The following is an 11,186-nucleotide window of genomic DNA, read 5'->3' on the forward strand; positions in this document are numbered from 1 at the left end:
TTTTTTACAATTTTATAGTTAAGTTTTGATTGTTTCAAATTGACTCCTGATACAATAAGCAATACATATTAGAAAGTTGTCTTGGTCAAATGACCGATTTAAGGCAACATCAATTAAAATTATTCAAAAAATGGTCAAATTTACAGTAAAAGGTCGAAAAGTTATCGATATACTTACATCAGGTTTGCTGGTGTATTATTTACAATTATCCTATAAATATGGTCAATTGAAGGTAACATCTGAATGAATTATCCTAAAAGTGCTAAAATTTACTAAAAAGTATTATAATTCTATAATGAAGGTTTGGTTTGTTCAAATTGACTTCAAATGCATTTGTCAATATGTAGTCGAGTGGTTTTCATTGGATTCAATAAAACAAATAAAACACTCCTCAGGTTTTGGATTCTTTATTATGATACGAATAAAGGTTGTAGTCAAAAGACCCTGTAATTAAATATAAAATTATAACCAATGGTTCAAGAATAATAACATGAGTACAATATGAACTCAATGATTTTCCAATTAAAATAAATAATACAAGTTCTTAATCTTTCTATTATTTTGTTATTCTAACAAAATATCAATGTACTCTAATTGAATTAAGTAGCTTATTGAGTTTACAAACTATTCAATTATTATAATGTCTTTAACATATAATTACATGCAAAACTAGATTCTACACGAAACAAACTAAATAGCTAATGTTAAGCAAAAGCGAAGCAATTAAAAATAAGCATAAGCAAGCAAAATAATAAGCATTGATAACAAAACATATAAAACCCAACTCAATGCTTACCTCACACTTAGATGCAAGGGTCAAAAACAATATCCCCTCATGGGATGGAAATCAGCAGTACATAGTAACTCCTGAATATAAAATAAAGAATATAACTATTGTGCCACAAAAATGCACAATTACACTAATACACATTTTGTACATGAAACTTTACTTTTAGTTTATATTTACTAGTTTAATGAAAAATACTACTCAGATAGTTTATATTATTATCTTATGGTTTTAAATATTAACTCATAAACGTTTTTGATACTTTTTATAGTTTTTAACCATTTAATCAATTTAGCTGTATTATCCGTCAGTCAATCAATCACTCATTTCAAATACACTAGAACTATTAATTAAATGACAATTAAATATATGTGAGTAATCATAAATACCTAAATGAATAATATAGTGATAAAGTAACACAGTGGCTGAATATAAAGACTCAAATGGACATCAGAATAAGAATAAGTATATATGGTTCATGCTGAGTAAATCCAAAAGAAGAATTTCAAAGAACAAAGAGATTTCCCTCCACACATATACATGTGATATATCTGACCAATGAGAATAGACAAAGTGACCAATACTGACCATCAGTACTATGAATAGGCATTTAAAGGGTTCACATACCAGAACTCAGGTCATCAACTTAATTAGCATATAAAGATAAACAAAACAGCATGCTTTATTCTTTTATTATTGACATAATATTCTATTCTGTAAATAAGTAAACAAATCCAATAAATACGTTCCAATAGATATCTTATTATACAGAAAAAAACATAACATCATATAGATCAAAGTACAATTCTGAAAGTTAAAACTATATACATACAAACCATTTAAATTTCACCCTTCCACAAATACATGTTAGAAAGTGTTTCGGACAAATGACCAATTTAAAGTAACATCAAAAACAATTATCAATACATATTAGAAAGTTGTCTTGGTCAAATGACCAATTTAAAGTAACATCAAAAACAATTATCAATACATATTAGAAAGTTGTCTTGGTCAAATGACCGATTTAAGGTAACATCAAATACAATTATCAATACATATTAGAAAGTTATCTTAGTCAAATGACCGATTTCAGATAACATCAATAACAATTATCAAAAAAATTGTCATATTTACAGTAAAATGTCGAAAAGTTATCAATATACCTACAACAGAAAGCTGTTGTATTATTTACAATTATCCTGTAAATATGGTCAATTGAAATAACATTTGAAAGAATTATCCAAAAAGTGGTAAAATTGACTTCAAAAAAAGTATTATAATTCTATAATGAAGGTTTGGTTGGTCCAAATTGACTTCAAATACATTTGTCAATACATATTAGAAAGTATCTCGGTCAAATTACCGATTAAAGGTAACATCAAATACAATTATAAATACATATTAGAAAGTTGTCTTGGTCAAATGACCGATTTAAGGTAACATCAAATACAATACATAATACATATAAGAAAATTGTCCAGAAAGTGGTAAAATTTATTGAAATTTTTTTACAATTTTATAGTTAAGTTTTGATTGTTTCAAATTGACTCCTGATACAATAATCAATAAATATTAGAAAGTTGTCTTGGTCAAATGACCGATTTAAGGTAACATCAATTTCAATTATCAAAAAAAAATTGAAATTTACAGTAAAATGTTGAAAAGTAATCTATATACCAACAACAAGTTTGTTGTTGTATTATATACAATTATCCTATAAATATGGTCAAGTGAAGGTAACATCTGAATGAATTATCCCAAAAGTGGTAAAATTTACTAAAAAAAGTATTATAATTCGATCATGAAGGTTTGGTTGGTCCAAGTTGACTTCAAATACATTTGTCAGTACATGTTAGAAAGTATCTCGGTCAAATGACCGATTAAAGGTAACATCAAATACAATTATCCAAAAAATGGTCAAATTTACAGTAAATGGTAGAAAAGTTATCGATATACTTACATCAGGTTTGCTGGTGTATTATTTAGAATTATCCTATAAATATGGTCAATTGAAGGTAACATCTGAATGAATTATCCAGAAAGTGGTAACATTCACTAAAAAAAGTATTATAATTCTATCATGAAGGTTTGGTTGGTCCAAGTTGACTTCAAATACATTTGTCAGTACATGTTAGAAAGTATCTCGGTCATTTATCTCGGTCAAATGACCGATTAAAGGTAACATCAAACACAATTATAAATACATATTAGAAAGTTGTTTTGGTCAAATGACCGATTTAAGGTTACGTCAAATACAATGCATAATACATATAAGAAAATTGTCCAGAAAGTGGTAACATTTATTGAAATTTTTTACATTTTTTATAGTTAAGTTTTGATTGGTTCAAGTTGACTCCTGATATAATTATCAATACATATTAGAAAGTTGTCTTGGTCAAATGACCGATTTAAGGTAACATCAATTACAATTATCAAAAAAATTGACAAATTTACAGTAAAATGTCGAAATGTTATCAATATGTTAACTACAAGTTTGCTGTCGTGTTATTTACAATTATGCAATAAATATGGTCAATTGAAGGTAACATCTGAATGAATCATCCCAAAAGTGGTAAAATTTACTAAAAAAGTATTATAATTCTATAATGAAGGTTTGGTTGGTCCAAATGCATTTGTCAATACATATTAGAAAGTATATCGGTCAAATGACCGATTAAAGGTAACATCAAATACAATTATAGATACATATTAGAAAGTTGTCTTGGTCAAATGACAGGTTTAAGGTAACATCAAATACAATACATAATACATCTAAGAAAATTGTAAAATAGTAAAATGTCGAGAAGTTATCAATATACTAACCATACGTTTGTTGTTGTATTATTTAAAATTATCCTATAAATATGGTCAATTGAAGGTAACATCTGAATGAATTATCCTAAAAGTGGTAAAATTTACTAAAAAAGTATTATAATTCTATAATGAAGGTTTGGTTTGTTCAAATTGACTTCAAATGCATTTGTCAATACATGTTAGAAAGTATTTCGGACAAATGACCGATTTAAGGTAACATCAAAAACAATTATCAATACATATTAGAAAGTTGTCTTGGTCAAATGACCAATTTAAGATAACATCAAATACAATTATCAATACATATCAGAAAGTTATCTTGGTCAAATCACCGATTTAAGATAACATCAATTACAATTATCAAAAAAGTGGTAAAATTTACAGTAAAATGTCGAAAAGTTATCAAAATACCTACAACAGGTTTGTTGTTGTATTATTTAAAATTATCCTATAAATATGGTCAATTGAAGGTAACATCTGAATGAATTATCCTAAAAGTGGTAAAATTTACTAAAAAAGTATTATAATTCTATAATGAAAGTTTGGTTGGTCCAAATTGACTTCAAATACATTTGTTAATACATATTAGAAAGTTGTCTAGGTCAAATCACCGAGTTAAGGTAACATCAAATACAAGTAACAATACATATTAGAAAGTTGTCTTGGTCAAATGACCGATTTAAGGCAACATCAATTAAAATTATTCAAAAAAATGGTCAAATTTACAGTAAAATGTCGAAAAGTTATCAATATACCTACAACAGGTTTGCTGTTGTATTATTTACAATTATCCTGTAAATATGGTCAATTGAAGGTAACATTTGAATGAATTATCCAAAAAGTGGTAAAATTTACTAAAAAAAGTATTATAATTCTATAATGAAGGTTTGGTTGGTCCAAATTGACTTCAAATACATTTGTCAATACATATTAGAAAGTATCTCGGTCAAATGACCGATTAAAGGTAACATCAAATACAACTATAAATACATATTAGAAAGTTGTCTTGGTCAAATGACCGATTTAAGGTAACATCAATTACAATACATAATACATATAAGAAAATTGTCCAGAAAGTGGTAACATTTATTGAATTTTTTTTACAATTTTATAGTTAGGTTTTGATTGGTTCAAGTTGACTCCTGATTCAATTATCAATACATATTAGAAAGTTGTCTTGGTCAAATGACCGATTTAAGGTAACATCAATTACAATAATCAAAAAAATTGACAAATTTACAGTAAAATGTCGAAATGTTATCAATATGTCAACTACAGGTTTGCTGTTGTATTATTTACAATTATCCAATAAATATGGTCAATTGAAGGTAACATCTGAATGAATTGTCCAAAGAGTGGTAAAACTTACTAAAAAAGTATTATAATTCTATAATGAAGGTTTGGTTTATTCAAATAGACTTCAAATGCATTTGTCAATAGATGTTAGAAAGTATTTCGGTGAAATGACCGATTTATGGTGTAATCAAATGCAATTATCAATACATTTTAGGAAGTTGTCTAGGTCAAATGAACGATTTAAGGTAACATCAATTTCAATTATAAAAAAAAAATCAAATTTACAGTAAAATGTCGAAAAGTTTTCAAAATACCTACAACAGGTTTGCTGTTGTCTTATTTTCAATTATCCTGTAAATATGGTCAATTGAAGTAACATTTGAATGAATTATCCAAAATTTGGTAAAATTTACTAAAAAAAGTATTATAATTCTATAATGAAGGTTTGGTTGGTCAAAATTGACTTCAAATACATTTGTCAATACATATTAGAAAGTATCTCGGTCAAATGACCGATTAAAGGTAACATCAAATACAATTATAAATACATATTAGAAAGTTGTCTTGGTCAAATGACCGATTTAAGGTTACGTCAAATACAATACATAATACATATAAGAAAATTGTCCAGAAAGTGGTAACATTTATTGAATTTTTTTTACATTTTTTATAGTTAAGTTTTGATTGGTTCAAGTTGACTCCTGATACAATTATCAATACATATTAGAAAGTTGTCTTGGTCAAATGACCGATTTAAGGAAACATCAATTTCAATTATCAAAAAAAAAATCAAATTTACAGTAAAATGTCGAAAAGTTATAAATATACCAACAATAGGTTTGTTGTATAATAAAAAATTATCCTATAAATATGGTCAAGTGAAGGTAATATCTGAATGAATTATCCCAAAAGTGGTAAAATTTACTAAAAAAGTATTATAATTCCAAAATGAAGGTTTGGTTTGTTTAAATTGACTTCAAATGCATTTATCAATACATGTTAGAAAGTATTTCGGTCAAATGACCGATTTAAGGTAACATCAAATACAATTATCAATACATATTAGAAAGTTGTCTTGGTCAAATGACCGATTTAAGGAAACATCAATTTCAATTATCAAAAAAAAAATTCAAATTTACAGTAAAATGTCGAAAAGTTATCAATATACCAACAACAGGTTGTTGTTGTATAATAAAACATTATCCTATAAATATGGTCAAGTGAAGGTAATATCTGAATGAATTATCCCAAAAGTGGTAAAATTTACTAAAAAAGTATTATAATTCTATAATGAAGGTTTGGTTGGTCCAAATTGACTTCAAATACATTTGTCAATACATAATAGAAAGTTGTCTAGGTCAAATGACCGATTTAAGGTAACATCAAAAACAATTATCAATACATATTAGAAAGTTGTCTTGGTCAAATGACCGATTTAAGGCAACATCAATTAAAATTATTCAAAAAATGGTCAGATTTACAGTAAAAGGTTGAAAAGTTATCGATATACTTACATCAGGTTTGCTGGTGTATTATTTAAAATTATCCTATAAATATGGTCAATTGAAGGTAACATCTGAATGAATTATCCTAAAAGTGGTAAAATTTACTAAAAAAGTATTATAATTCTATAATGAAGGTTTGGTTTGTTCAAATTGACTTCAAATGCATTTGTCAATACATGTTAGAAAGTATTTCGGACAAATGACCGATTTAAGGTAACATCAATTTCAATTATAAAAAAAAAAATCAAATTTACAGTAAAATGTCGAAAAGTTATCAAAATACCTACAACAGGTTTGCAGTTGTCTTGTTTTCAATTATCCTGTAAATATGGTCAATTGAAGTAACATTTGAATGAATTATCCAAAATTTGGTAAAATTTACTAAAAAAAGTATTATAATTCTATAATGAAGGTTTGGTTGGTCAAAATTGACTTCAAATACATTTGTCAATACATATTAGAAAGTATCTCGGTCAAATGACCGATTAAAGGTAACATCAAATACAATTATAAATACATATTAGAAAGTTGTCTTGGTCAAATGACCGATTTAAGGTTACGTCAAATACAATACATAATACATATAAGAAAATTGTCCAGAAAGTGGTAACATTTATTGAATTTTTTTTACATTTTTTATAGTTAAGTTTTGATTGGTTCAAGTTGACTCCTGATACAATTATCAATACATATTAGAAAGTTGTCTTGGTCAAATGACCGATTTAAGGAAACATCAATTTCAGTTATCAAAAAAAAAATCAAATTTACAGTAAAATGTCGAAAAGTTATAAATATACCAACAATAGGTTTGTTGTATAATAAAAAATTATCCTATAAATATGGTCAAGTGAAGGTAATATCTGAATGAATTATCCCAAAAGTGGTAAAATTTACTAAAAAAGTATTATAATTCCAAAATGAAGGTTTGGTTTGTTTAAATTGACTTCAAATGCATTTATCAATACATGTTAGAAAGTATTTCGGTCAAATGACCGATTTAAGGTAACATCAAATACAATTATCAATACATATTAGAAAGTTGTCTTGGTCAAATGACCGATTTAAGGAAACATCAATTTCAATTATCAAAAAAAAAATTCAAATTTACAGTAAAATGTCGAAAAGTTATCAATATACCAACAACAGGTTGTTGTTGTATAATAAAACATTATCCTATAAATATGGTCAAGTGAAGGTAATATCTGAATGAATTATCCCAAAAGTGGTAAAATTTACTAAAAAAAGTATTATAATTCTATAATGAAGGTTTGGTTGGTCCAAATTGACTTCAAATACATTTGTCAATACATAATAGAAAGTTGTCTAGGTCAAATGACCGATTTAAGGTAACATCAAAAACAATTATCAATACATATTAGAAAGTTGTCTTGGTCAAATGACCGATTTAAGGCAACATCAATTAAAATTATTCAAAAATGGTCAGATTTACAGTAAAAGGTTGAAAAGTTATCGATATACTTACATCAGGTTTGCTGGTGTATTATTTAAAATTATCCTATAAATATGGTCAATTGAAGGTAACATCTGAATGAATTATCCTAAAAGTGGTAAAATTTACTAAAAAAGTATTATAATTCTATAATGAAGGTTTGGTTTGTTCAAATTGACTTCAAATGCATTTGTCAATACATGTTAGAAAGTATTTCGGACAAATGACCGATTTAAGGTAACATTAAAAACAATTATCAATACATATTAGAAAGTTGTCTTGGTCAAATGACCGATTTAAGGTAACATCAAATACAATTATCAATACATATTAGAAAGTTTTCTTGGTCAAATGACCGATTTCAGATAACATCAATTAGAATTATCAAAAAAATTGTCATATTTACAGTAAAATATCGAAGAGTTATCAATATACCTACAACAGAAAGCTGTTGTATTATTTACAATTATCCTGTAAATATGGTCAATTGAAATAACATTTGAAAGAATTATCCAAAAAGTGGTAAAATTTCCTAAAAAAAGAGTATTATAATTCTATAATGAAGGTTTGGTTGGTCCAAATTGACTTCAAATACATTTGTCAATACATATTAGAAAGTATCTCGGTCAAATTACCGATTAAAGGTAACATCAAATACAATTATCAATACATATTAGAAAGTTGTCTTGGTCAAATAACCGATTTAAGGTAACATCAAATACAAAACATAATACATATAAGAAAATTGTCCAGAAAGTGGTAACATTTATTGAATTTTTTTTTACAATTTTATAGTTAAGTTTTGATTGGTTCAAGTTGACTCCTGATACAAGTATGAATACATATTAGAAAGTTGTCTTGGTCAAATGACCGATTTAAGGTAACATCAATTACAATTATCAAAAAAATTGACAAATTTACAGTAAAATGTCGAAATGTTATCAATATGTTAACTACAAGTTTGCTGTCGTATTATTTACAATTATGCAATAAATATGGTCAATTGAAGGTAACATCTGAATGAATTATCCAAAGAGTGGTAAAATTTACTAAAAAAGTAATATAATTCTATAATGAAGGTTTGATTTGTTCAAATGCATTTGTCAATACTTGTTAGAAAGTATTTCGGTCAAATGACCGATTTATGGTGTAATTAAATACAATTATCAATACATATTAGAAAGTTGTCTAGGTCAAATGACCGATTTAAGGTAACATCAATTTCAATTATAAAAAAAATTGTCAAATTTACAGTAAAATGTCGAAAAGTTATCAATATACCAACAACATGTTTCTTGTTGTATTATTTACAATTATCCTATAAATATGGTCAATTGAAGGTAACATCTGAATGAATTATCCAAAATAGTGGTAAAATTTTCTAAAAAAGTATTATAATTCAATAATGAAGGTTTGGTTTGTTCAAATTGACTTTAAATGCATTTGTCAATACATGTAAGAAGGTATTTCGGTCAAATGACCGATTTAAGGTAACGTTCAATACAATACATTATACATATTAGAAAGTTGTCTTGGTCAAATGACCGATTTAAGGCAACATCAATTAAAATTATTAAAAAAATGGTCAAATTTACAGTAAAAGGTCGAAAAGTTATCGATATACTTACATCAGGTTTGCTGGTGTATTATTTACAATTATCCTATACATATGGTCAATTGAAGGTAACATCTGAATGAATTATCCTAAAAGTGGTAAAATTAACTAAAAAGTATTATAATTCTATAATGAAGGTTTGGTTTGTTCAAATTGACTTCAAATGCATTTGTCAATACATGTTAGAAAGTATTTCGGACAAATGACCAATTTAAAGTAACATCAAAAACAATTATCAATACATATTAGAAAGTTGTCTTGGTCAAATGACCGATTTAAGGTAACATCAAATACAATTATCAATACATATTAGAAAGTTATCTTGGTCAAATGACCGATTTCAGATAACATCAATTAGAATTATCAAAAAAGTTGTCATATTTACAGTAAAATGTCGAAAAGTTATCAATATACCTACAACAGAAAGCTGTTGTATTATTTACAATTATCCTGTAAATATGGTCAATTGAAATAACATTTGAAAGAATTATCCAAAAAGTGGTAAAATTTACTAAAAAAAAGTATTATAATTCTATAATGAAGGTTTGGTTGGTCCAAATTGACTTCAAATACATTTGTCAATACATATTAGAAAGTATCTCGGTCAAATTACCGATTAAAGGTAACATCAAATACAATTATAAATACATATTAGAAAGTTGTCTTGGTCAAATGACCGATTTAAGGTAACATCAAATACAATACATAATACATATAAGAAAATTGTCCAGAAAGTGGTAAAATTTATTGAAATTTTTTTACAATTTTATAGTTAAGTTTTGATTGTTTCAAATTGACTCCTGATACAATAATCAATAAATTTTAGAAAGTTTTCTTGGTCAAATGACCGATTTAAGGTAACATCAATTTCAATTATCAAAAAAAAATTGAAATTTACAGTAAAATGTCGAAAAGTAATCTATATACCAACAACAGGTTTGTTGTTGTATTATATACAATTATCCTATAAATATGGTCAAGTGAAGGTAACATCTGAATGAATTATCCCAAAATTTACTAAAAAAGTATTATTATTCCATAATGAAGATTTGGTTTGTTCAAATTGACTTCAAATGCATTTGTCAATACATGTTAGAAAGTATTTCGGTCAAAATACCGATTTAAAGGTAACATCAAATACAATTATCAATACATATTAGATAGTTGTCTTGGTCAAATGACCGATTTAAGGAAACATCAAATACAATTATCAATACATATTAGAAAGTTGTCTTGGTCAAATGACCGATTGAAGATAACATCAATTAAAATTATCCAAAAAATGGTCAAATTTACAGTAAAATGTCGAAAAGTTATCAATATAAATACAATAGGTTTGCTGTGGTATTATTTACAATTATCCTATAAAGATGGTCAATTGAAGGTAACATCTGAATGAATTATCCAAAAAGTGGTAAAATTTACTAAAAAAAGTATTATAATTCTATCATGAAGGTTTGGTTGGTCCAAGTTGACTTCAAATACATTTGTCAGTACATGTTAGAAAGTATCTCGGTCAAATGACCGATTAAAGGTTACATCAAATACAATTATCAATACATATTAGAAAGTTGTCTTTGTCAAATGACTTATTTAAGATAACATCAATTAAAATTATCAAAAAAAATGGTCAAATTTACAGTAAATGGTAGAAAAGTTATCGATATACTTACATCAGGTTTGCTGGTGTATTATTTACAATTATCCTATAAATATGGT

The 11,186-nt window shown here is 26.2% G+C and overlaps 1 long non-coding RNA gene across 1 annotated transcript; it reads right to left on the minus strand.

Moving 5' to 3' along the window:
- Positions 1-391: 391 nt before the first annotated feature.
- On the minus strand, positions 392-1,209 carry LOC139494814 (uncharacterized). Its single transcript, XR_011657166.1, has 2 exons — positions 797-1,209; positions 392-444 (listed from the first exon to the last, which is right to left on the minus strand). It is a non-coding gene; the product is annotated as an uncharacterized lncRNA (long non-coding RNA).
- Between the last annotated feature and the right edge of the window lie 9,977 nt (positions 1,210-11,186).

Source organism: Mytilus edulis, chromosome 11 (assembly GCF_963676685.1).
Source record: "Mytilus edulis chromosome 11, xbMytEdul2.2, whole genome shotgun sequence".
In the NCBI taxonomy this organism is placed as follows: domain Eukaryota; kingdom Metazoa; phylum Mollusca; class Bivalvia; order Mytilida; family Mytilidae; genus Mytilus; species Mytilus edulis.